Source organism: Xyrauchen texanus, chromosome 26, assembly GCF_025860055.1.
Source record: "Xyrauchen texanus isolate HMW12.3.18 chromosome 26, RBS_HiC_50CHRs, whole genome shotgun sequence".
In the NCBI taxonomy this organism is placed as follows: Eukaryota; Metazoa; Chordata; class Actinopteri; order Cypriniformes; family Catostomidae; genus Xyrauchen; species Xyrauchen texanus.
The window spans coordinates 30,418,946-30,442,214 of NC_068301.1; the positions used below are offsets into that span (position 1 = coordinate 30,418,946).

The following is a 23,269-nucleotide window of genomic DNA, read 5'->3' on the forward strand; positions in this document are numbered from 1 at the left end:
ACGGGATACATCCACCTCCGAAGGGGAACAGTTGTGACTGCCATGTTGAAGGGTCGTTCCAAACCGAAGGGCTCATTAATAGCTCCTTTGACTTACGGTCCAAGATGGTTTCTTTAAAGGACTGTGCATTTTAAGTTACGATTGGGAGGTTGGGAGGAGAGGACGCTGGCGTTGTTTGTTCGCCGCTTCTCCGACCGAAAATCCTTGTGGCAACAATTGTCGCTATCTAACCAGGCTATACAGTATGTTTATTGACCAGTACTACTACGTTTAGTAATTACGAGTGCAAACTTTATGGATGTGTCTGTACGGATTTCGCCGATTCCAGCTGATGTCAACTTACCAGTTTACCTTCGCCCGGAGTTTTTCCTGTGTCTGTGCATCGCTTCTTGCCGTCGAGGGGTTCCTGACCAGGCTGTTGTTGATGTTTGCGGGGTTCTGTTGAGTCTGGCGGCTCTCCTCTGCTCAGCACGGGCACTGTGGCCGGACACCGGGCCGTTTTCCGTGACTGACACAATGTTTGAGTATTCCGTCACCCAACTGAGGAGTTTTAACGGCTGCAACGTTCCATCATGCATACCAGTCATTAAACAACTCGGATTGCTTCGTCGGCCGCGCTACACTCACAGGAGCTGCGGCAGAAAGTTTGTTTTCTCCTGGTCTGATCACGGCATTCCATCCCTTTGGTCTGGTGCGCGCCCTGTCCCACCTCCAACACGCCATCAGGGCGCTACCCTTCCCAGAGTGGGTGGCGCTGGAGTTTCTACGACAACGCTGAGCACGGATCGGGAGGGAAAACGTGGAGTGGATCTCAGTCTACTCCGGCCAATACAGAGACACACTGTTCCATCTACCATCACGCTTGAACTGTTCAATGCGCAATCCATCACAAATAAATCCTGCCTTATACAGGAACATATTCTGGATAAATGTCTGGATCTGGTGTGCATTACAGAAACTTGGCACAAACCAGATGTTTTCTCTGTTTTAAATGAGACCTGTCCTCCTGGCTACTGTTATCTACAGAAAGCCCGCAATACAGGGCGTGGCGGTGGTCTGGCTGTCATCCATCAAAGCGATCTGGGCCTGTCCACCATCACCATGCCCGAGTTATCTTCTTTTGAATACCTCGCTTTTAAATGCAAGCCCCCTCTCTCCACAACAATATTTCTCATTTACCGGCCACCCAGACTGAACCCGTCTTTCATCCCAGAAATGTCTAAACTTCTGACAACATTCTGTACTACGTCTGCCAATATCATAATTCTTGGAGATATGAATATCCATGTCAACTCCCCCACCTGTCGTTTTGCAGCAGAATTCCTTCAATTACTGGACTGTTTTAATCTGACTCAACTTGTCGATGTCCCCACTCACACTAGGGGTCACACACTCGACTTGGTTATTACAAACTCTGACCATCTCAGCAATCTTCGGGTTTATGATCTGGGCATCTCTGACCACAAGGTCATTTCGATGATGATGTCTTCACCGTCCGCCCTCATCAAGCCTAAGCGCCAAATCTGCTTTAGAAATCTAAAAAACATCAACCCAGAATCTTTGGCAACCGACCTTCAGCATCTCTTTTCTGTTAACTGCTCACCAGTCATGGACCCTGTGGACTATTACAAAAACACCCTTAAGAGCCTCCTAGATATCCAAGCACCAGTCAAAACTAGATTAGTGACCTTCTACCGAACAGCCCCCTGGTATACCAGTGAGCTACGGAAAATGAAGGCATCTGGGCGGGCCATCGAGCGGAGATACAAATCCACTGGTCTCACCGTCCACCAACAAGCTTTCCGGAAACACCAAAAAAAAAATACTCAAAGTCGCTAAGAAAGGCACGGTCGTCATTTTACTCTAATATCATCAAAAACAGTCCTGGAAACTCCAAGCAGCTGTTCTCAACCATTAATTATCTTCTAAAACCACAGACCCACTCATTCACGGAAAACACAAAAGAGCACTGCAATAATTTACTGGACTTTTTCAAAACAAAAATAGACTCAATCCGCTCTTCCATTCATGGATCCTCAATCCAATCGGCCCCATCTGTACACTCACAGCTTGCAATCACTCAGCCCCTGAAATGCTTTCCAGAAATCTTGAATCAGGAGGTTGAGAAGCTCATCAAAAGGATGAAACCCACCACCTGTGCCCTCGACCCTTTTCCTACTGTTCTAGTCAAAGCAAACTCCTTTATCCTAAGCCCTTTAATTACCACTGTAATAAACCAGTCTATCCTGTCTGGCGATGTTCCATCTGCTCTACAAACCGCCATAATCAGATCACTTCTGAAAAAACCCACTCTTGCTCCTGATATATTATCAAATTATAGGCCAATTTCTAATCTTCCTTTCATCTCAAAAGTTTTGGAAAAAGTTGTTGCCATTCATCTCCAGGACCACCTCAAAAACAACCACCTATTCGAAAAGTTCCAATCTGGTTTCCGCACACAGCACAGAAACAGCGCTCGTCAGAGTCACAAATGACCTACGAATGGCAGCTGATGCTGGCTCGCCTTCCCTTCTCATATTGCTCGACCTGTCCTCTGCCTTTGACACTATGGATCATGGCATTTTACTCGACCGGCTGCATCAAACCACCGGACTTACTGAAACAGCCCTGGACTGGTTCAATTCATATCTGACGGACAGAAAAGAGTACATTTCGCTTGGAAAATCAAGGTCCCGGGAACACACAGTTACCTGCGGAGTACCTCAGGGGTCGGTTCTTGGCCCCATTCTCTTTATCATTTATATCCTGCCACTCGGACATGTCATCAGCCGCCATGGAGTGTCTTTTCACTGCTACGCCGACGACACACAACTGTACATGAAATCCAATCCACAACCAACTGCAGCATTGCCAACATCAACTCCGTCTCTAACACTCACTGCCTGCCTCGAGGAGATAAAGGTGTGGATGAAACAGAATTTTCTCCAACTAAACAGTTCCAAAACTGATGCAATTCTCTTTGGCACCTCGCAACAAATTCAGTCATCCTTACTTTCCGGTATAACTATCTCTGGCCAAGACATTCCCCTTTCCATAACAGTTACCAATCTCGGTGTGAGACTTGACCCACAACTCACCTTTGAAGCCCATATCAAAAATCTCTGTAAGATCTCCTTTCATCATCTCAGAAATATCGCAAAACTCTGTTCTACACTTACCTTAGCTGATGCTGAGAAACTGGTTCACGCTTTCATCTCCTCTAGACTGGACTACTGTAACACTCTTCTCATCGGGATCCCTAACAAGAGTCTGCAAAAGCTACAGTACGTCCAGAACAGCGCTGCAAGGATCCTGATGAGAGTGCGAAAGTATGAACACATCACTCCCATCCTCCACACGCTTCACTGGCTTCCCGTTTCTGCTAGGATCGAATACAAGGTTTCACTCCTCACTCACCAATGCATCTATGGAAACGCACCCCCCTACCTGAAAGAGCTACTTACCCCTGTTTCTACAGCACGATCCCTCCGATCACAAAACTCAAACCGGCTCTTAATACCAAAAACTAAACTCTGCACAATGGGCGATCGCGCTTTTTGCTCTGCCGCTCCCCGGATTTGGAATGACCTCCCAGACCATCTGAGGTCACCACAGACCATCGAGACTTTTAAAAAGGGATTAAAACATTACTTTTTAGCAGATCTTATGGATTTTAAGAATGTCTAGATATTGTTCTTAGGATCAGACATGTAGCACTTTGAGATATTTCCTTAAAATTTAAAGTGCTTTTTACAAATACAATTTATTATTATTATTATTATTATTATTATAAGATGGCGTCAGTATAGGTTAACTGTTTTGACTCTTGCTGAAATTTGTGCAAAATTTTGAACTTATAAACCTAATTGTGAATACCTTGTTTTCGATGTCTTAATTCCTCAACTTGTATGCTCTTGTAACGACATATGGACTGTTCAAAAAAAATTTAAATAAACTTTTTGAGAGCTTTTTTTCCTCCCCGGTACAAAACGGCAAATTCGCTAATATTTTACCCAATCATCCACTCAACAGAACGTCTAGGTTACGTATGTAACCTCCGGTCCCTGATGGAGGGAACGAGATGTTGTGTCAGAGAAGCGACACTAGGGGTCTCTCTTGAGCGCCGATATTCACCTCTGAACTATGCAAAAAGGCCAATGAGAGTTGGCAACCAGTATTTGCATGTCCCGCCCCCGGACATACGGGTATTTAAGCAGCGCAAATACGGGAGTTCATTCAGGATTTTTCTGAGGAGCCGGAAATGGTCCGGCCACAACAGTGGCTCGGCTCAGCAACGTGGCAGGGGAGACACAACGTCTCGTTCCCTCCATCAGGGAACGGAGGTTCCATACATAACCTAGACATTCCCCTTCTGTCGCTCTCTCCACGTTGTGTCAGAGAAGCGACACTAGGGGTCCACTTAAAAAGTGCCATGCGCTGAGCCGTGTACGTGAACTGCTGATACAGGAGCGAGCAGGTATTCTTACGTGCAGAATGACCAACTGTATCAGGCTGCACGTACCCTTCCCCAATGCCCCATTTAAGCCATCAGACTCTTATCGTTACCCTGGAGGGGGGAACAAGGTGATGGCCGCCAACATGGGAACGGGCCAGCCTGGCTGGGCCTCTTTTCTCTCTATGTTTCTCGCATAGAGCAACTACGGCCGGGGCTCTTACATGCATTGAGGAAAGGGGGTCTTAGCCCTCATTCAGGGTGGAGAAGACCCTGCGGAGGCCACACCTACCCGGGAGGGGAGGCAAATTTTAGTGGCAAATACATCAGATGGCCTATACTTAGGACCTATGTGGAAAAGTTGGTGCGGTGGTAGATCCAGCCTCGTAACTGCCTAAGGGAGACACAGGAGTCAGCTCGTGAGGGGACAGTACCGTGGCATTACACACAGGGGGAATCCGAACAGGAGGCCTTACCTGTGGAGCACCTATACCAGTACAGGGTAGCTTGCGGTACCCGCAGTGGTTTGGGTCGGCGAGTTCCTCCGCTGAACTGCGTACCCGCGAGGGCTAGGGAGGAGTCAACCAGTGGCCCAAAAAATGGGATCTCCTGGGAACAGAGGCGCACTGTTTTCCCTTGGTTAGGGGGAAAGGGCGCTAGGCGCAAGCGGTTCACCCAGTCAGATCGTCAGCGTGCTACCGAGTTGTACGGGCTCTGACCTGAGAAAACACGGGACGATACTGACTCAACTTGGAGATTATAGAATCTCGCAAAAGTGTTAGGTACCGCTGCTCTACAGATGTCTGCTAAGGCGGTGCCCCTAGCCGGTGCCCACGAGGACTCAACACTCCTGGTGGAGTGAGCTTGGACCCGCAAGGGGGGGGCACGGCCTGGGTGTGATAAGCCAAGGAAATGGCGTCGACAACCCAGTGGGCGAGTCTCTGCTTGGAGACAGCGTTCCCTTTCTGCTGTCCCCCAAAGCAGATGAAGAGCTGCTCAGAGCGTCTAGTGGTCCAGATAGATACGTAAAGCACGTACTGGCCACCGCAGTGAAAAGGCTGGGTCTGCCTCCTCCCGGGGCAGCACTTGCAGGTTCACTACCCGATCCCTGAAGGGTGTGGTAGGAACCTTGGGCACATAGCCCGGTCGCGGCCTTAAGATCACGAAGTGACTGCCGGACCGAACTCCAGGCAAGAGTCGCTAACAGAGAACGCTTGCAGGTCCCCAACCCTCTTGATGGAGGCGAGCGCGATCAGCAGGACGGTCTTGAGAGAGAGGGCCCTGAGTCCAACTGAGTCTAGCAGCTTGAAGGGGGGTCTCTGGAGTCCCGTGAGGACAACCGAGAGATCCCAGGAGGGGAACAGGTTAGGCCGGGAGGGAGTCAACCTCCGGGCACCTTTTAGGAACCTGACAATTAAGTCGTGCTTACCAAGAGACTTGCCGTCTACCGTGTCGTGGTGGGCCGCGATAGCGGCGACATACACCTTGAGGGTGGAGGGGGACAGCCTCCTCTCCAGCCTCTCCTGTAGAACCATGAGCACTGACCTAACCGCACACTTCTGTGGGTCTTCGGCTTGGGAAGAACACCAGTCTGCGAACAGACACCACTTTAGGGCGTAGAGATGCCTGGTCGAAGGGGCTCTGGCTTGGTTGATAGTGTCTATGACGGCCGGTGGTGGGCCGGCTAGATCTTCCACGTCCCATCCAGGGGCCAGACGTGGAGGTTCCAGAGGTCTGGGTGCGAATGCCAGAGCGTGCCCCGTCCCTGAGAAAGAGGATCCTTCCTCAGGGGAATTCGCCAGGGAGGGGCTGTCGTGCGGAGTGTGAGATCCGAGAACCATGTCCAGTTGGGCCAGTAGGGGGCCACCAGAGTGACTTGCTCCTCGTCCTCCCTGACCTTGCATAGCACCTGTTCAAGAAGGCTCACTGGGGGAAAAGCATACTTGCGCAGCCCCGCGGGCCAGCTGTGCGCCAGAGCATCTGTCCCAAGGGGAGCTTCTGTGAGGGCATACCAGAGCGGGCAGTGGGAGGTTTCCTGGGAGGCAAACAGGTCTACCTGGGCCTTGCCGAACCTGTCCCAAATAAGCTGAACCGACTGGGGGTGGAGCCTCCACTCTCCGCCGGGCAAGCTTTGCCTTGATAGCGCGTCCGCTATCACATTGAGGTTGCCGGGGATGTGAGTGGTGCGCAGTGACTTGAGTCGCTGCTGGCTCCAAAGGAGGAGACGATGGGCGAGCTGTGACATGTGGAGGGAGCGTACTCCGCCTTGGCGGTTTATGTAGGCCACTACCGTGGTGCTGTCTGTCCTGACTAGGACGTGCTTGCCGCGAATTAACGGAAGAAACCTCTTCAGGGCAAGAAAAACAGCCAGCAGCTCTAGGCAGTTGATGTGCCAGCGCAGCGGGCCTCGGTTCCACCGGCCTGCGGCTGCGTGCCCGTTGCAAACGGCACCCCAACCCAGTTTGGAAGCGTCGGTCGTAACCAGAACACGTCGGGACACCTGCTGCAAGGGCACTCCTGCCTTTAGAGAGCAGAGGTCTGTCCAGGGTTTGAAGGCTTGGCGGCAGGTAGTGGTAACTTTCACCTTGTGCGTGCCGCGGTGCCATGCTCCTCTCGGAACTCGAGTCTGGAGCCAGTGCTGAAGTGGTCTCATATGCTTCAACCCCAGCGGCGTGGCCGCCGCGGAGGATGCCATATGCCCCAGGAGCTGTTGTAAACGTTTTAAAGGGACCACGGCGCCTGGCTTGAAGGAAGCGAGGCATTTCAGCACTGACTGAGCACACTCGTTGGAGAAACGTGCTGTCATTGAGACTGAGTCTAACTCCAAACCGAGAAAAGAGATGCTCTGGACCGGGGTGAGCTTGCTCTTCTCCCAGTTGACCTGAAACCCTAAACGGCGGAGGTGCTTGAGCACCTGGTCTCTGTGTGTGCATAGTAATTCCCGCGAGGAGGCCAGAATGAGCCAATCGTCGAGGTAAATGAGTATGCGTATGCCAGCTCCTCGGAGCGGGGCAAGAGCCGCCTCTGCGACCTTCGTGAAGACGCGAGGGGACAGAGACAGGCCGAAGGGGAGGACTTTGTACTGATACGCCTGGCCGTCGAACGCGAACCGCAGAAAGGGTTGATTTCGAGGGAGAATCGAGGCGTGGAAGTACGCGTCCTTCAGGTCCATCGCTGCGAACCAAACTAGATGCCGGACACCAGATAGAATTTGTTTATGGGTGAGCATTTTGAACGGGAGTTTGGACAAGGTCCGATTGAAAACTCGCAAGTCCAAGATCGGTCATACACTGCCGCCTTTCTTGGGTACAACAGTAAGGGCTGTAGAAACCCTTCTTCGTTTCGGTTGGAGGGACAGGCTCTATCGCGTCCTTGATTAAAAGGGAGGCGATTTCTTCGCGCAGGGACTGAGCGTGTCTGTCGTGCACTGCGGAGAAATGAACGCCCACGAAGGGGGGCGGAGACCTGGCAAACTGAATTGCGTAACCGAGTCGAATGGTCCGGTGCAGCCATCGCGACAGGTTGGGCAGTGATAGCCACGCCTCTAAGCTCCGTGTTAGGGGCACCAAGGGGACGAGAATTTTGGACGTACCCGGCGGGGCTTCGCAGCGGTACGGAACAGGTAACGCGGCATCGGGGGGCAACGTGGCATCCCGAGGCTCTGGTGCTGAGAGCAAACTCAAAGCACTTACCTTGCTCCACGCACCCGGCGGGGGGCGGGTTCATGACTGAGGAGGAGGTCCGACGCTGGCGTCCTCTGAACTCATCTGAACCAGCCGGCCGGGGAACAGTCGTGGGCCTGAGGGCGGGGGCACCACGTCCGGGAAGCCGGGACTGTTGAGGCCTGAAAGCAGAGTGCCGTGAGAACGGCATTTGCGGGCCAGGTGACCCAGAGACAACAAGGAAATAGCTCTATAGTGTGTAAACAATTTAACAAAAAATTCTCCTTCTGGCCCTCCACCAGGGAACGGAGTGGTCTTACCAGCTCCGGAGCTACTGTCTCGGTCTCTGGGTCGGTCATCTCAGGGGCGCCTGGGAGCCTTCTGGGTCCTCAAGGAGGTCCGTGAGACTTCTGCGGGAAGCTCGACGCTGGGGCTGAGAGCTGGGCCCACTCACTTGTTAGTTGAGGCGGAGCACCACTTTCTTTCTTCCTTGAAAGCCGCAGGAGGGAGCCCTCGGCGAGCAGACAGGGCATGGCCCCTGGCGGCAGGTTTGCGTCAGGGCAAGATGTGTGAAAATAGCCTTCGTCTGTTTCTTCACCACTGAGGACTGCTGGGCGAAGTCGTCAAGTGGCGTCGCCGAATGGACGGAACTGGGAGACGGGGGCGTTTGAGAAAGCGTGCTTTGTCTGCCTCCTGTACTGCCTGTCCATCGTTGCGTTTCTGGACCATGGAGTGGCCATCGCCTGTTTGAGTGCAGTTCCTGCAGCACGTCAAGAACAGGACTACCCAAATGCAGATTTTGGAGTGCCCTGGCCCGGTGGACTTGCAGGAGGGGGCCATGGCGTGCAGGGGGGAGCGGTCTGGGACCGTTCTACCACCGAGGGTAGCGAGAGCGGAGGAGCGAGGAAGCTGGGCTTGCTCAGCTCGTCATGCACATCCGGGAAGGGACCCGGGGGGCGCGGTTGCGAGCGGCACACATGCCCGCAGAACCAATTAAGCCCAGGGAAGCATAGCGGACCTTCGTGCGTCAGGCTCAGACTGGGCGGTGACCCAAAGGTGGTGGTCCAGGTGAGTTATTCGCATCCGGCGCAGCTGTTATGCTCTCCAAGGCAGCGGCTAAATAATATTTATGCAGAAAATGCTAAAGGTGCGCTCATTAGGTCTAGGGCCAAGTGGCTTGAATGCCTCGCGTACCTCTGAACTTGAGAAAAGGCCAATGTCAAGTTGGCAGACAGAATTTGCATGCCCCGCCCCCAGACATACGGGTATAAAGGGGAGCGGGCGAGCGAAGTTCAGACAGGTTTTCACTGAAGAGCCGAGAATAAGGTTACGGCGCATTACAGTGGTAGGGATAGTGACGTGGCATGGGGAACATAAAATCCCGTTCTTTCCATCGGGGAACGGAGGTTACAACAGTAACCATGATGTTCCCCTTCTGTCACTCACTCGACGTTGTGTTGATTGTAGTCTCACAAGGGGTCCCACTTCAAAACACCATGCACTACCCGTGTTATGTAACTGTTGAGCCAGGTGCAAGTAGGCTGCTGTGTGCTAGAAGCAGCTGGGTCGGCTTCACGTAACCCTCCCCTACGCCCCCAATGAAAGGTGTTGTATACCGCTCTTAGGTTTCCAGCACCCATACGGGAACAGGCGACATGACTTGTATGGGAGCCAGCCGGCCAGCCGCGCCTTTTCTCTTTCTATGTTTCTCATCATAGAGTTAAAAAGCGGCTGGGGCTATCTTAACACTATAGACACGTCGGGGAAGGCATCCTTTTCCGTTCCTACTCTTTCAGGGGGAAAAAGGCCCTGCAGAGACAAGGTAGGTTTGGAGGTAACTTGTGACTAATACATACAGGGGTTGTTAAGCCACCCGTGGACATGGTGCAGTCGTAGATCCTGCCTGACAAGGGAGGAGTTGCTACAGACACGGCGACCGGGGGCAGTGAGGACTGCCCAAGGGAGACATGGGTCCTACCAACAGGGGGGCCGTATTGTGGAAAATACATCACAGGGAGTTGCCTGAAGCGGGAACTATACCTGTGGAGCCCAAGCCCAGCACGGAGCACTTGACTCGTGGTGGGGAATTGAGAGGAACCGCTGACTGCGCGTGCTCAGATGTGAGGTGCGCTGATATTGAGTCTGAGTCTAACTCTAAGCCGGGAAAAGAGATGCTCTGAACCGGAGAGAGCTTGCTTTTTTCCCCAGTTGACCCGAAGCCCCAAACGGCTGAGGTGCGCGAGCACCTTGTCCCTGTGGGCACATAGTAACTCTCGAGAGTGTGCTGGGATGAGCCAGTCGTCGAGGTAATCGATTATGCGGATGCCCACTTCACGTAGTAGGGCAAGGGCTGCCTCTGCGACCTTGGTGAAGACACAAGGGGAAAGGGACGGGCCGACGGGTAGGACCTTGTACTGATAGTGCGATGGGTTGGATAGCGACGTCCAAGCTCCATGCGGCGTTCTCGGGACACAAGTGGAAAGCAACAACCTTGCCCACCTGAGGGACCTCCATGTAACCAACCTCCTCCACTGTCCAGGGTATTGAGAGCAGATGAGTGAGGAGGTAAAAGGTGCCCTCCACGAACTCGTTGGCTCATCATGCACTTCCGGGAAGAAAGGTACCGTGGGGGGAGTGGCTATGAGCGGCGCCCTGGCCGGAGGAACTGATCAAGTAGCCGTGAGGGGGACGGAGTTTTCCAGTCCACCTCGTGCTCGCGGCGGCCCGGGAAAGCATAGCAGATATCCGTGCATCAGGCTCAGACTGGACGAGCAGACCCGAAGTTGGCAGCCCAGATGATCAGACGTTGCTGTGATGCTCTCCGATGCAGCGCGAAATCGTCATCCAATTCCGGGGGGCTCGAAGGAGAATGCCGGCTGGCCGCGAGGTGAGCCCCACTATCCCGAGTTCAGATGGAAGCAAGCAAGCGTGCCAGGGGGTGGGTGGTTCGTGGGGATTTACACGGCGAAACCAAGCCCGTCGCCATCCCTGAATCGCCTTCAACGCCAGCTGGGTCGTCCTCAATCCCGTAGGAAAAAGGAACAATGCGTGGGGGCGGCTGATGTGGCTTCTCGCGTGAGAAAAGAAAGCCGCGACCGCAATGTTGCCATGGCTATGTTCTCGCAATGAGATCATGAACCATAAAACGCTGCCTGCATGTGATCGCAGCCCAGGCACACGAGACAGCTTTTTATGACCGTCAGAAGTTGAGAGAATTCGACCGCATCCATGAACTACACAGAGGCGGAAGGGCATCTTGAAAAAGACGCGTCCTGATAAGGATGTTCAACGCCTGCTGTGTATTGCTCTTTTATGAGTGGAAACTCAAACTCTTTTAGAGGAAATAAACTCTTTTTTTAGGAGGAGAGCGCAATGAAAGCGCTGTTGAAGCACCCAGGGGTGTGGACTGCACAGCGTTTAGAGAGGAGAAAGCCGCTGGAATGTGCCTTAGATCCAACAGCAGTGCTTATCGCCAGTAGAGGTGAGTGGAACAGTGGTGAACTCAGCTTTGCTGTTGCACAACCGCTCAGCTCCGAAGAAAAAAATCAGTCCGGGGGCGGAGCTTGCAAATTCTGTCTGCCAACTTGACATTGGCCTTTTCTGAAGTTCAGAGGTACATGAGGCTCTCAGAAGAGACCCCTTGTGTCACTACAATCGATTCAACGTCGAGTGAGTGACAGAAGGGGAACTCTGTTTGGTATCTGGGCATTTTAATAACCAAGTAAGTTTACGATAGAATTACAGATAATTTTTCACAACGGTTGAACAAAACGAAGAATGTGTTTAATTGTTGGCTTCAGAGAAATGTATCACTTTGTGGACGTGTCCTTATTTCAAAAGCTGAGGGCATATCCAGGATAGTATACCCTGCCCTGTCTCTATATGTTGATTTTAAGACCTTATTCAGCCATTAATTCTTTACTGTTTAAATATTTATGGGAAAATAAAATTGAATATGTTAAAAGAAAGACAATGATAAGAAGCAACTTAGATGGAGGTGTGAATGCTCTGGATTTTAGTACTCCTAATCACGTTTATAAAATTAAATGGATTAAACACTGTTTAGCTGCCGATGATCACTCTTTATAGTTTTATATACCAAAATTAATTTTTTACAAATGTGGCAGTTTAAAGTACCTATTGTCTTGTGATTTTAAGTGTAACAAATTCCCCATTAAGCTTGCTAAATTTCATAAACAAGCATTAGAAGCATGTCAAATGGCCTTTAAGCATATATTAAGTATAATATGGAGTGATTAACATATACTGCTCAGGAATATACAAAGGATTGGTTTGATAACGGTATAGTTTTTATCTTGGACTTGATGAAAAATTATGGTGAGATTTATTCTTATAGAGAATTTGTTGAAATGTCAGAAGTGAATACATCTCCAAAAGTTTATTCTAGGGTAGTTAAATGCATCTCACCAAAATGATTGCATTAATTAGATCTCAACATAGTTATAATTTCCTAATTTGTGAAATACCTAAATTATCCATTGGAGGTATGGAGCTTGAAAACACTATATGTAACAATTTATGAGTTTATACAAAACCTTACACAAAATAACAGCTGTCGATCTAAAGCTTTCCTCAAATGGAAATTGGAATACCCTCTTGTATTTGTAAGTAATTCTTGGGCTGTTATAAACAGGTTTTTGTTGCCCAACAAAATGAAGGTTTATTTTAAAATGTACTTGTAATGCTTTTTTTTTTTTTTTTAATCTTTTTTGAACGTGACTATGTAAAGGGTTTCTGGAAAGAAAAATCAATGCTGTTTTTTTTTAATTATAATAAGCTTTTTATTTTACAGGTTACATCTGTATTGTTTTTAAATTTGGATACTGGGGTAAATATGATGGATGACATGCTAAAAGTGTTAATTTTGTGTGGTCATTTTCATATACACAAATGCAAGGTTACTGATTCAAGAACCAATTTTAGGCTGTTTTGTATTGATTTAAATTATTTTATGACTCCCTGTGCTCATTATCTAGTAAAAAAAGCTAATAAAACCTCTCTTATGTTGAGAAGATTGGTTATATAAGATTAAGATATCTCAAGAGGGTATTATGTCCATGTGTTTTTGGTTTGTCTTTGTTCTAGTTCGATAGCATGTCATTGAAGTCTAGGCTACCTGAAAAACACAAACAATGTCACATCTTTAATTTCACAATCTATAACTTCAGCAACTGCAATCTGTTTCTATAAACAAAAAATGTGTCATCCCTTCATCTCCATAGTCTATAAAAGCTTTTAATTATCATAATGATCTTTTAAAATGATTTTAAGCCCCTGGCTTTTTGTTTGAAACAGGTTAATGCTTCTGTTATTTTAATGGTAATTCACTTGATCTGTCATTCTAAAGAAGTTTAAATAAAATAATAATACACCAAGGCATTTGATCTATTTAAGTAATGCACTGTAGCCTTCATGGTTTATTTTTTATTTAAATAAATAAAACACACATTTTTAAACATGAAGCTTTCAGAATATAAACTGAAAATAAATTATTTAAATCTTTATGACTTTATGAAAAATGTAAGCATTAGTGAGGCAAAATCATGTATAAATATTTCTGATTAGGTGCAAGTGATGTTTAATAGTATCAGCCTTTGTGCAATGGCAGCAGCTTATTTGGCTTGGATAGACATCGCTTTAGTGCGTTCCGAATTACAAATATTTTTGAGCCCTACACCCTTCAAACCTCGAATCTCTCACTCTGGAGGGCAAACCCTCTGAAGGGACTATGGCAAGGGTGGGGAACCCTGCTCCTGGAAGGCCACTGTCCTGCAGAGTTTAGCTCCAACCCTAATCAGACAAACCTGAGGAAACTAATCATGATCTTGATTACTTGAAAAATTTAAAGGGCAGCTGTGTTTGATTAGGGTTGGAGCTAAACTCTGCAGGACAGTGGCCTTCCAGGAGCAGGGTTCCCCACCCCTGGACTAGGGCATGGGGATGAGCCCTTCGGAATGGAACGCACACTGTCGTTCAGCAGATCTTTGTTCACGATTCATTCGAGTTTACCAGTGTTGGGCCTCATGTGCTCAGATAGGAGACAAAGGCAGGCCTACACAGTCCCAAGATTGACTGCGGCCTGTAGGAACACTCAAAGCCTGATAACACAGAATCAGCTGCCAAAATCAAACAAAAGGAGTCCAAACAGACTACAGATACCATCAAGCCTTGCTCACTTTACACCTAGGTGTGAAATTCAGAAGGCTCGAACTCTCAACTCCCATTGGATGACACGCGCAACAGAATGCATCCCTCAACTATGATGTCATCGAGAGTATAAAACCCTTGGATTCCTCCTAAGCTTGCTTCCAGCGACAGCATTCACCACATCTAGTTGCAGCCCTGCTGCAGAAGGATGTAGCGTACATACCTGAACTTTGGCCATACAATCTCCATCTCGCTGGACGAGCCGAGATTCTCTGTGTTCCACCAAACACACTTGCGGATCCAAATGAGACCGCCAAGCAATCTGTGTCTCATCCTTTTGCATGAAGTGAAGAAATCTGGTATTACTGTAACTTACTATTACCACAAATGAGATTTGCTGTGTTGTTGTCCAACCACATTGGGCTGTTTGTGCATTTCCGCCATTGTGGGTGAGACCGGCACATTGCGACGAGTTTATCCATTAAAGAACCAAAACCATAGCAGATGGATTACAAACCATTCACAGCATCTCTGAGTAATAAAACGAATGGCTGCCTTCTCTCCCACAATCACTAAAACTAACTTCAGTGAAGTCGCCCTGTTCTCTCTCTCTCATACTAACTGACACACACACGACCCATAAAAAACATTCCCGCACACACATTTGGCAAACAGATAACCTCGCGATAGAGCCCAGCTTTGTCCCTAAGTTATCGTACCAGCAGAGACATGCATTAATGGGTAGACGGCATTAATCAGTCTCTCCACCCGCATTCGCGGCCACATTCTCTGGCCGGAAACCTTGCATGATGTACTCTCCACGAGAGCCACGCCCACCATCTTGTGCACTCCTTCTCTCCTTACATGCACATACACCCATTCTCACACACATACACCCATTCTCACACACACACATCTATCCTCCTCTTATATATTATAGGCTTATCTGTTACCATATCTAATCATGTTAATGTTTAGTTTGTTGGAAGTCTGAAGTTTATTGACTGCATTGTATTGATTATTAATTGATATTACTGCATCAATAAAATTTGTTATACTTTAAAGAGAAGTGTTTTGGACATGCTCCTATGTCAAGGGCTGGCAGGGGATGTCAGTGCTCAGATTCAAGCCTTCATTGTTTACCTTTTGAATGTCAATGTTCTCCAAATGTCGACTTTCCTAAGAGAACAATCCTATATTGAGACGACAATCCTATATTGATAACTGTCTGGTTATTAGTCACTGATTCCAGGGTGGTGCCCTGGCAATATTAATCCATATTAATATTCTATTGATTTTAATCATTAATAATGATCATTTATAATTGTTTATTTGAAGGATTAATAAGCTGATGTTGATTCTAATAAATGTTACCTTTTAAATTATTAATTATTGTCAATAACTAAACCAACTCCTGAGTGAAGCCCCAACACCAGTATATTCAGTTCGTTCACAAATCACCTTCCATCTCGTTTAGACTTAAATGACTGACTAGTTCAGTGAAGGTGCGTATTCGTTCAGCGGGTGAAACCAATGAAATGCTCCTTCATATCAAATTGATCCTTCAGTACCAAGGTGGATTTAGGTCTTTGAGTAGGTATACTGTAAGTTTACAGGCAGTGTTTCACTCCTGGTGCAAATCACTACAGGGGCCAATCACGCAGCGCGGAGACCCCAGCACCCAGACACACAGTGTGATAAATGAATTGGAAGTAATATTATTATATATATTATATATATAATCGTATTGACCATAATTATGGTCAATACGATATTCTCATTACTGTAATGCGGAAAAAAATTGTCATTACAATATTCAAATTACCGTTATGTGAAAAACGTTGGCCCTTACGATATTCTCATTGCCATAATGCGGAAAAAAATTGTCATTATAATATTTTAATTATTGGTATGCGAAAAAAAGATCATTACCATATTCTCGTTAATGTAATGGAAAAAAAAATCCTCAAGTAAATAATGTCACAGTGCAAAAAAATCTTAATTGTCCTATATGTAGGCTTAATTTTTTATGAGTAAAATATCATTTAAAATTTGTAGGTGTTATTTAGGTTTAAATATGGCCATATTATGACAATTTCCTAAGAATCACCCTTTTACTAGTATTTTGAAGATGATACCTGGACATCACTTGCTGAATTAAACATACAACATTAAAAGGTTGTTTGATAAGAATGTAGCATACTGCTGGTTAAAATGTTTATCATTGCATAATATTTTACACACTATTGTATGTGCTCAGCATACAGTGTTTAATGGGCAGTAAGCAGTATGCTAAGAAATCAACTGTAAGACACTGGAAGGGTAAGACTGTTCTCACACGTAACTTTGTTTAATGATCTTGTATTTTTCCATCAGGTTGTGTTATCATTCGCCCACCAAGAGATGGAGGGATCAGATACAGGGGTCTGACCCAAGAACAGGTGTGTTGTTTTGTGTCAGTTTGTGTGTGTCTGTGGGTTTGGGGAAGTGCAGTGCACTCACTTTCTCTTTCGCATTGTAGATCCGTAGCGTTCAGGTATTGCCGGTGGATTATGAGATTGAGTACATCTGCAGAGGGAACAGAGTGATTGTGGGGCCAAAGGTTAGGAAGTGTCTCCCTGACGGCACATGGACTGACCTCAACCAGCGCAGCAGATGTTGTAAGTTCAGCTAATTCTGTATTCTGTTCAGACACACACGCGTTGGTGTGACTATCCTTATGAGATCTCTCCATAGACATAATGATTTTTATACTGTATGAACTATAGATTCTATCCCCTAAACCTACCCTAATCCTAAACCTCACCAAAAACTTTCTGCATTTTTTCATAAAAAAATAAAAATAAACATTTAGTATGTTTTTTTTAAGTGATTTGAATTATGGGGACACTAGAAATGTCCTCATAATGTCCACCCCGTTTATAGCATAATACCCTTGTGATTACCAGTTTGTAACCTAAAATGTCCTCGTAAACCACCCAAACCTGCCCCTACACACACACACACACACACACACACACACACACACACACACACACACACAGGTTGTATGAAATAAACAGGTTTATTTCACAAAAAGATTGACATGATTAACATGTATTCTGTGTAAATGTGTATTCCTGTTGTATTCCTCAGTACTGCCATGTCCGAGAGTGTGGACGTCTCTAGAGAATGGGCGAGTGACCGTGCATCCTCCTGGCCCAGCAGTGGAAGACACCATACTTCATTACAGCTGTCTGGAGGGCTTCATACTGGTGGGCAGAAACAGCACACACTGCACTAAACTGGGCAAGTGGGACTCGCCCAAACCCGTCTGCCACTGTGAGTATCAGTGTATGTATATGTATACTTTCAGAATGTATTTTATGATAATTATTTGTAATTTTGGTATTCTCTTTCTCTCATGTCTTGCTTCTAATGAAGATGACAGACATTATACAGGTAAGATAATTATTATAATTTCAATTATTGAAGGAGACATTATTACTTTGCAAAATAAACTGAAACTTTACAAAAGAAGCTATGTAATTTATTAATCCAGAGGTTCTCAAACATAAGAATCCTTACGGCCCCCAAGAAATTGTCGGGCCACCAACCCCTTGGTGATCAGCTCTCAGGAGTCATTTTTAACATTTCAATAAATAATGTTGTGATGATGAGGAGGGTGGGGCCGGGCCGTGAGTTTGCAAGGCCTGCCCCCAATCAGGCGAATCAGCCGAGGAGAGGAATAAGGCCGAGCCAGATGCGGCAGTTCAGGAGAGAGAGCCACATGCAGCTGCCGTGAGTGTTTATGCTTGTGTCTTTTTAAGTTTGATGGTTCGTCCGGTTCTCGCCTCCTCCTTGCCCACATTCCCTTGTTACATTGCTGCTGAAACCTGGGAAGGAGGAGGGATGCACTGTTGTGGAGTCCTCACCACTGCTGTCTACCCAAAAGAGTAGCCATGGCCATCTGCCGGGGGTTGGTGGAGTCTCTGCCATCCGCCTGGACGCGGAGGAATGACTGCCATCCGCAAGGGGAGGAGGGGCTCGCTGCCGGCCACTTGGAGCAGTTGAGCTGCTGCCATGGGTGGAGGGGCTCGCTACCGGCCGCCAGAATGCGGAGGGGCGTTCCATCCACCAAGGGTCCACCCAGGGAGGACCGTCTGTCATCCACCAGATGGTGGAGGAGTGGTTGAGGACCAGGCGACGGCGTTTCATACTTCATATGATATTTAACTACAAATGGGTTTGATGTCATTTAGAACTACATCTGTGAAAATATAAGGTATTTTTGTGTTCATTTTCGGTGGTTCGAAACAGCTTGCCTGGGCGAATTTTAGGTAAAATTCTTACCGGCTGCTAAGCACCTTACTGCCATTTGTCCACGTCATTGGTAACTGTAACCTGGAGCTCCACCTACTTTGAGACCAACAGTTAATTCAGTTTATGTTGTTCAGTCAGTCAAAATCGGACAATATGGTCAAACCTGCATGAAGAGTTCTTAGCGAGCTGTGCCTACAAGTGAAAATCGTTCATGTAGAGACATTTTCTAAGACTATATCAAGCTTTTCCCCTAGTTTAATTCGTTTAGAAAAGGAATGAAAAATCTACTCAATTACTCTCAAGTGTCCATTCACTTACTCTATGTGCCATCTGCAGCAAAAGCCATTCACCTACCCAAAGTAAGCCTCTCATCATTTTTTGTCTTTATTCCTCACAAAAACACTTTTATACACTCATCTTTGCAGTAGCATCAGTGTCATCATTAATTACAATGAAGAGTGTAATCAGTTCATAGTATATTAGTGCATTAGCATCATGAATTCAGAATGTAAATAAGACAAATTAAACATTTTCGACTGCATATATATTACTGTGGTTAAAACAGCTTTTTTACTGATCTCATTTGAATTTTACTGATAGAATGAGGCATAAAGTCATTGATAACACATTTTAATGTCACATTGTTTAAGGTTTTACATGGAGCATCCTCATATTTAAATGTTCTTCTAAACCCCTCCCACAGTGGTGTGGCGGGTGTCTGAATGTTCACAAAGAGTATAACGTTACTCGGCTGTTTAGATCTACTTTTTCCCCTGAGTGAAGGCGGGCTCATCTTAGGGTTCTTGTAGTTCAACTGGTAGAGCATGGCACTAGCAATGCCATGATTATTGGTTTGATTCCCAGGGAACATACAAACTGAGTTATATGAAAAATAAAATGTATACCTAGAATGCACTGTAAGTTGCTTTGGATAAAACATCTGCCAAATGTATAAATGTAAAAGCTCACAGCCTCGTTTCTGTCAAAAACTCACAGCAAAACCTTTGCAAACACTGTACTAATGATTTCTGCACTCCTCCCAGCCTGACGGTGGCAGTGTTGGATCTGTACCTTTGAGTTCCCCAATCAAATGAAAGAGTAAAAATGTATTCTACTCAGCCAGACAGTGTTCCACTCAACGGTTTAATTTACAAACCATAAGGGGGCAGCATAGGACAAGTTAATGATTGCAATGCAATACTAACAGTTTATCAGATGATGGTAGTATTGAGTAAGTCCATACAAAGGTTTAGCCCCTGTAACTGAGGCTGTAAATCTGCAAAAATCCTCATAAAAGAATCCTTTTCAGCTTAGTTTACATAGTGCATTGAAAAAGTACTCAGTTATAAAAAAAAAATTGTCAGATTCCAAATTTAGGATATATTAAAGTATGACTAGAGTTGGGTAGTAACACAATACATTTACTCTGTTACATTTACTTGAGTACATTTTTGGAACAAATATACTTTTTTAAGAGTATGTTTCATGGTGGGTACATTTCACTCTTACTTAAGTAAAAATCTGATGACATTTTTTACTTTTACTTCATTACAATGGGTAGCGTTCCTGTCATTAATAAGTGTTCATGCGTAATTTATTGAGTTTTTTGAACAGGACTCTTACGACAGCTGAACTTCACAGATGCACGCTGTCACTTGAGTCACATTCAACTCTATTGCAGCAAGCGCAAAGCAAACATTTCTTCACTCCACACAATGCCTTAATTTTACACCAAGACAATAGAATCCTTTATTTTTTGGTCACACATAATACACACAGTTTTTTTTTGCACATATACAGTGAAATTTATTAGTTTTCACATATCCCAGCTAAGCTGGGGTCAGAGTGCAGGGTCAGCCATGATACGGCACCCCTGGAGCAGATAGGGTTAAGGGCCTTGCTCAAGGGCCCAACAGTGGCATCTTGGTGGTGCTGGGGCTTGAACCCCCAACCTTCTGGTCAGTAACCCTGAGCCTCAACCACTGAGCCACCACTGCCGATATATTTCAAGATTAAAATTGCATCTACAACTTAAGAAAACATGGTGAGGTCTGTCTGTCTGTGTTATGGTGATACTCAGTGTGAATCTGTAACTATGGTCTCTTATGACCTCAGTTTCGCATTTTTATGTCAGTGCTGCAACATATCAGTGCCTACTGTATAAATCCTTGTAAACATCCACATTAAGTGCAAATGTTTTGCCCTGCCGATCACGATTGTGAGCATTTCTGCAGATGTGGGTGGCTTTGTCTATGGACAACAAGCTTCCAAACACAGGGATAAAGTGCAATTTACCCTTAGTGTACAGTACAGAACTAATTATCTAGAATCTTTCAACACTGATGATGCTGGACCGTCACTGATCTAAATTCACGCATGATGTAAAAAGCTGTGAAATAAGGACAGAAGGCATGAATAAAGCATTGCCTCGGTGTATCATTAAACATTATATATAACTTGGGACTGTTTGACATTGTTCACGTTTTTCACCGTAATAATTAGAAGAAAGTGGTTTCCATAATTCTTTACTAACTGACAGATTCATCCAAATCTGAGAAGCATCCTTAAAGTGATAGTTCAGCCTTTAATTAATATTATATCATAATTTCCCCGCCCTCATGTTCTTCCAACCCAGTGAAGCTTTCTGTATTCTGTTGAACCCAAAAGATGTTATTCAGAATGTTAGAGACTGACATTCTCAGTCACTATTCCCTTTCAAAATATGGAGGGGGAAATACATGCAGTGAATTTAAACGATGATTAAGGTTAGCATTCTGTCTAACATCTACTTACAGGAATACTTTTCCCAAAATTGTAATTTTTCGCATCATTTACTCACCCTCATGCCATCCCAGATTTTCTTTTAATATATATATATACAATATTGTATATCATGACAAATAAAAATAATGTCCAAAACCTCTTAAAATTAAACAATAAATCGTATACCTAAAATGTTGAGAATACATAACGTATGCATACCCTTTGTTATTACTACGGTAATCAATGCTCAGGTGCAAGATATTAGTCACATTCCAGAAATGTACCTACAATTTCCAGTTTAGACCCTTTTGAAAATACTGGTCAATTTGCTCTGGCAATTTTTCTTAATGCATGTGTGCAACCAGGGGTTTGGTTTGCTGCTTTCAACTACTTCATGAGCATAAATACCTCCCCTTTCTATAAGATCAAACTGTATGGTTGGATTTTCCTTTGAACAAACTAAAATGAAGACAAAAAGCATTCAAAACAAGTAAGGGATATAATTGTGGAGAAGCACTGGGCAAGTCTGGGGAAGAATACGAGGCCATTTCAAAGGTAACTCGGATCCCAGTGCAGTCCATCATACAGAAGTGGAAAAAACATGGCACTACACTTAATAGGAAGTTTGTGTTTCAGCAGGACAATAACTTACTGACCACAGTGTGACAGCATGAGAAAAAATGAATGATGTCAATGCAATACTTACATTATATCGGATTAAGGCAGTATTGAGCAAGTACATGCAAACATAGCCCCTTTTACTGAAGCGTCATGTTTCACTTACTAACCTGAAGGTGGCAGCATAAGACAAATTAATTGAGTTAATGCATTACCAATAGTATATCAAATGATGGCAGTACTGAGCAAGTGCTTGAAATACTGTATATCTGAGGCTGTCTGCAATTATGCTAGTTTGAGAATCTCTTTCCAATTAGTTTTTTCCAAACTAATTCAATAATCATATAGTGGGCTGCACCATCCTAAGGTGCACAAGTCAAGGTGTTACCATCTGTGTTTACATCACATATAGATTCAGCCCCAGTTGCAACAACATGCACTCAGAGGATTGCATGACCTTGACATCCATGGGTCTAGATGGAAGCAAATTAATTGTACATACTCATCCTCGATGTTTTGACATGTGCATGTGTGCGTGACACTGTGTGCAGATCAGCCCCTGGTGTTTGCTAAATTGATTAATGGAGGTGTCACTGTCCCAATATGGCAGTGATGTCTGCACACCGGCAGGGCTCAGGGAGACGCAGTGATGGAGGGACGACCAGCAGGAAATGAGAAAGGAGAGGAGGATGAAAATGAAGAGAGGAAATGAGATGTAGAGGAGAGGAAGGGATGAGGAAAAATAAAGAAGAAGCAAAGGGTAGACAAAGGTAGGGGGCTGTGTAGATATAGGGAGAGAGTTATATGAGTGGAGGGATTGGATGGGAGAGTGATTTATGCGATACATCTACTTAGTAAATGGTGTTTTCTCACAGTTTTTACCTGGCTGGAAATGCACTCCCAAGTTATCACACGCTTTGTGCCGCCACCTTCCTCTCCCAAGCTTTCTCCTCCAGACTGCATCACACCAATATCTCTGATAAAATACACACTAGTGCTATCCTCCCTTCTGAAAAGACTGGCTTAGACCAGTGTGAATTTCCATGCTGGTCCAAGCTGGTTTATACTGGTCTTGCTGGTGGAACAGCACAACGATGTTGTTCATCAGTAATAAATAAAATAAAATGCTAAGCTTGTTAAAACAGGCTTATTGACACACCAGCATCCAAAACACAACATATGCCGGTCATTTCAACAGGGCTACAAAGGCAAAATGTAGTAAGAACACCAACAATGAAACTGAGAAAATGAGGATTTTGCAGTTACTGTAAATGTCACCATCTGTTTTCTCTGAATCTGAGCG

The 23,269-nt window shown here is 45.7% G+C and overlaps 1 protein-coding gene across 1 annotated transcript in view; it reads left to right on the forward strand.

Annotated features, from left to right (window-relative positions):
* LOC127619537 (gamma-aminobutyric acid type B receptor subunit 1-like) overlaps positions 1–23,269 on the forward strand; it is a 139,514-nt gene that overhangs the window by 6,509 nt on the left and 109,736 nt on the right. The window contains exons 2-5 of the mRNA XM_052092386.1: positions 16,660–16,724; positions 16,805–16,943; positions 17,419–17,604; positions 17,707–17,724. The gene's annotated coding sequence lies outside the window, so the exon portion shown is untranslated. The remainder of the gene's footprint in view (positions 1–16,659; positions 16,725–16,804; positions 16,944–17,418; positions 17,605–17,706; positions 17,725–23,269) is intronic.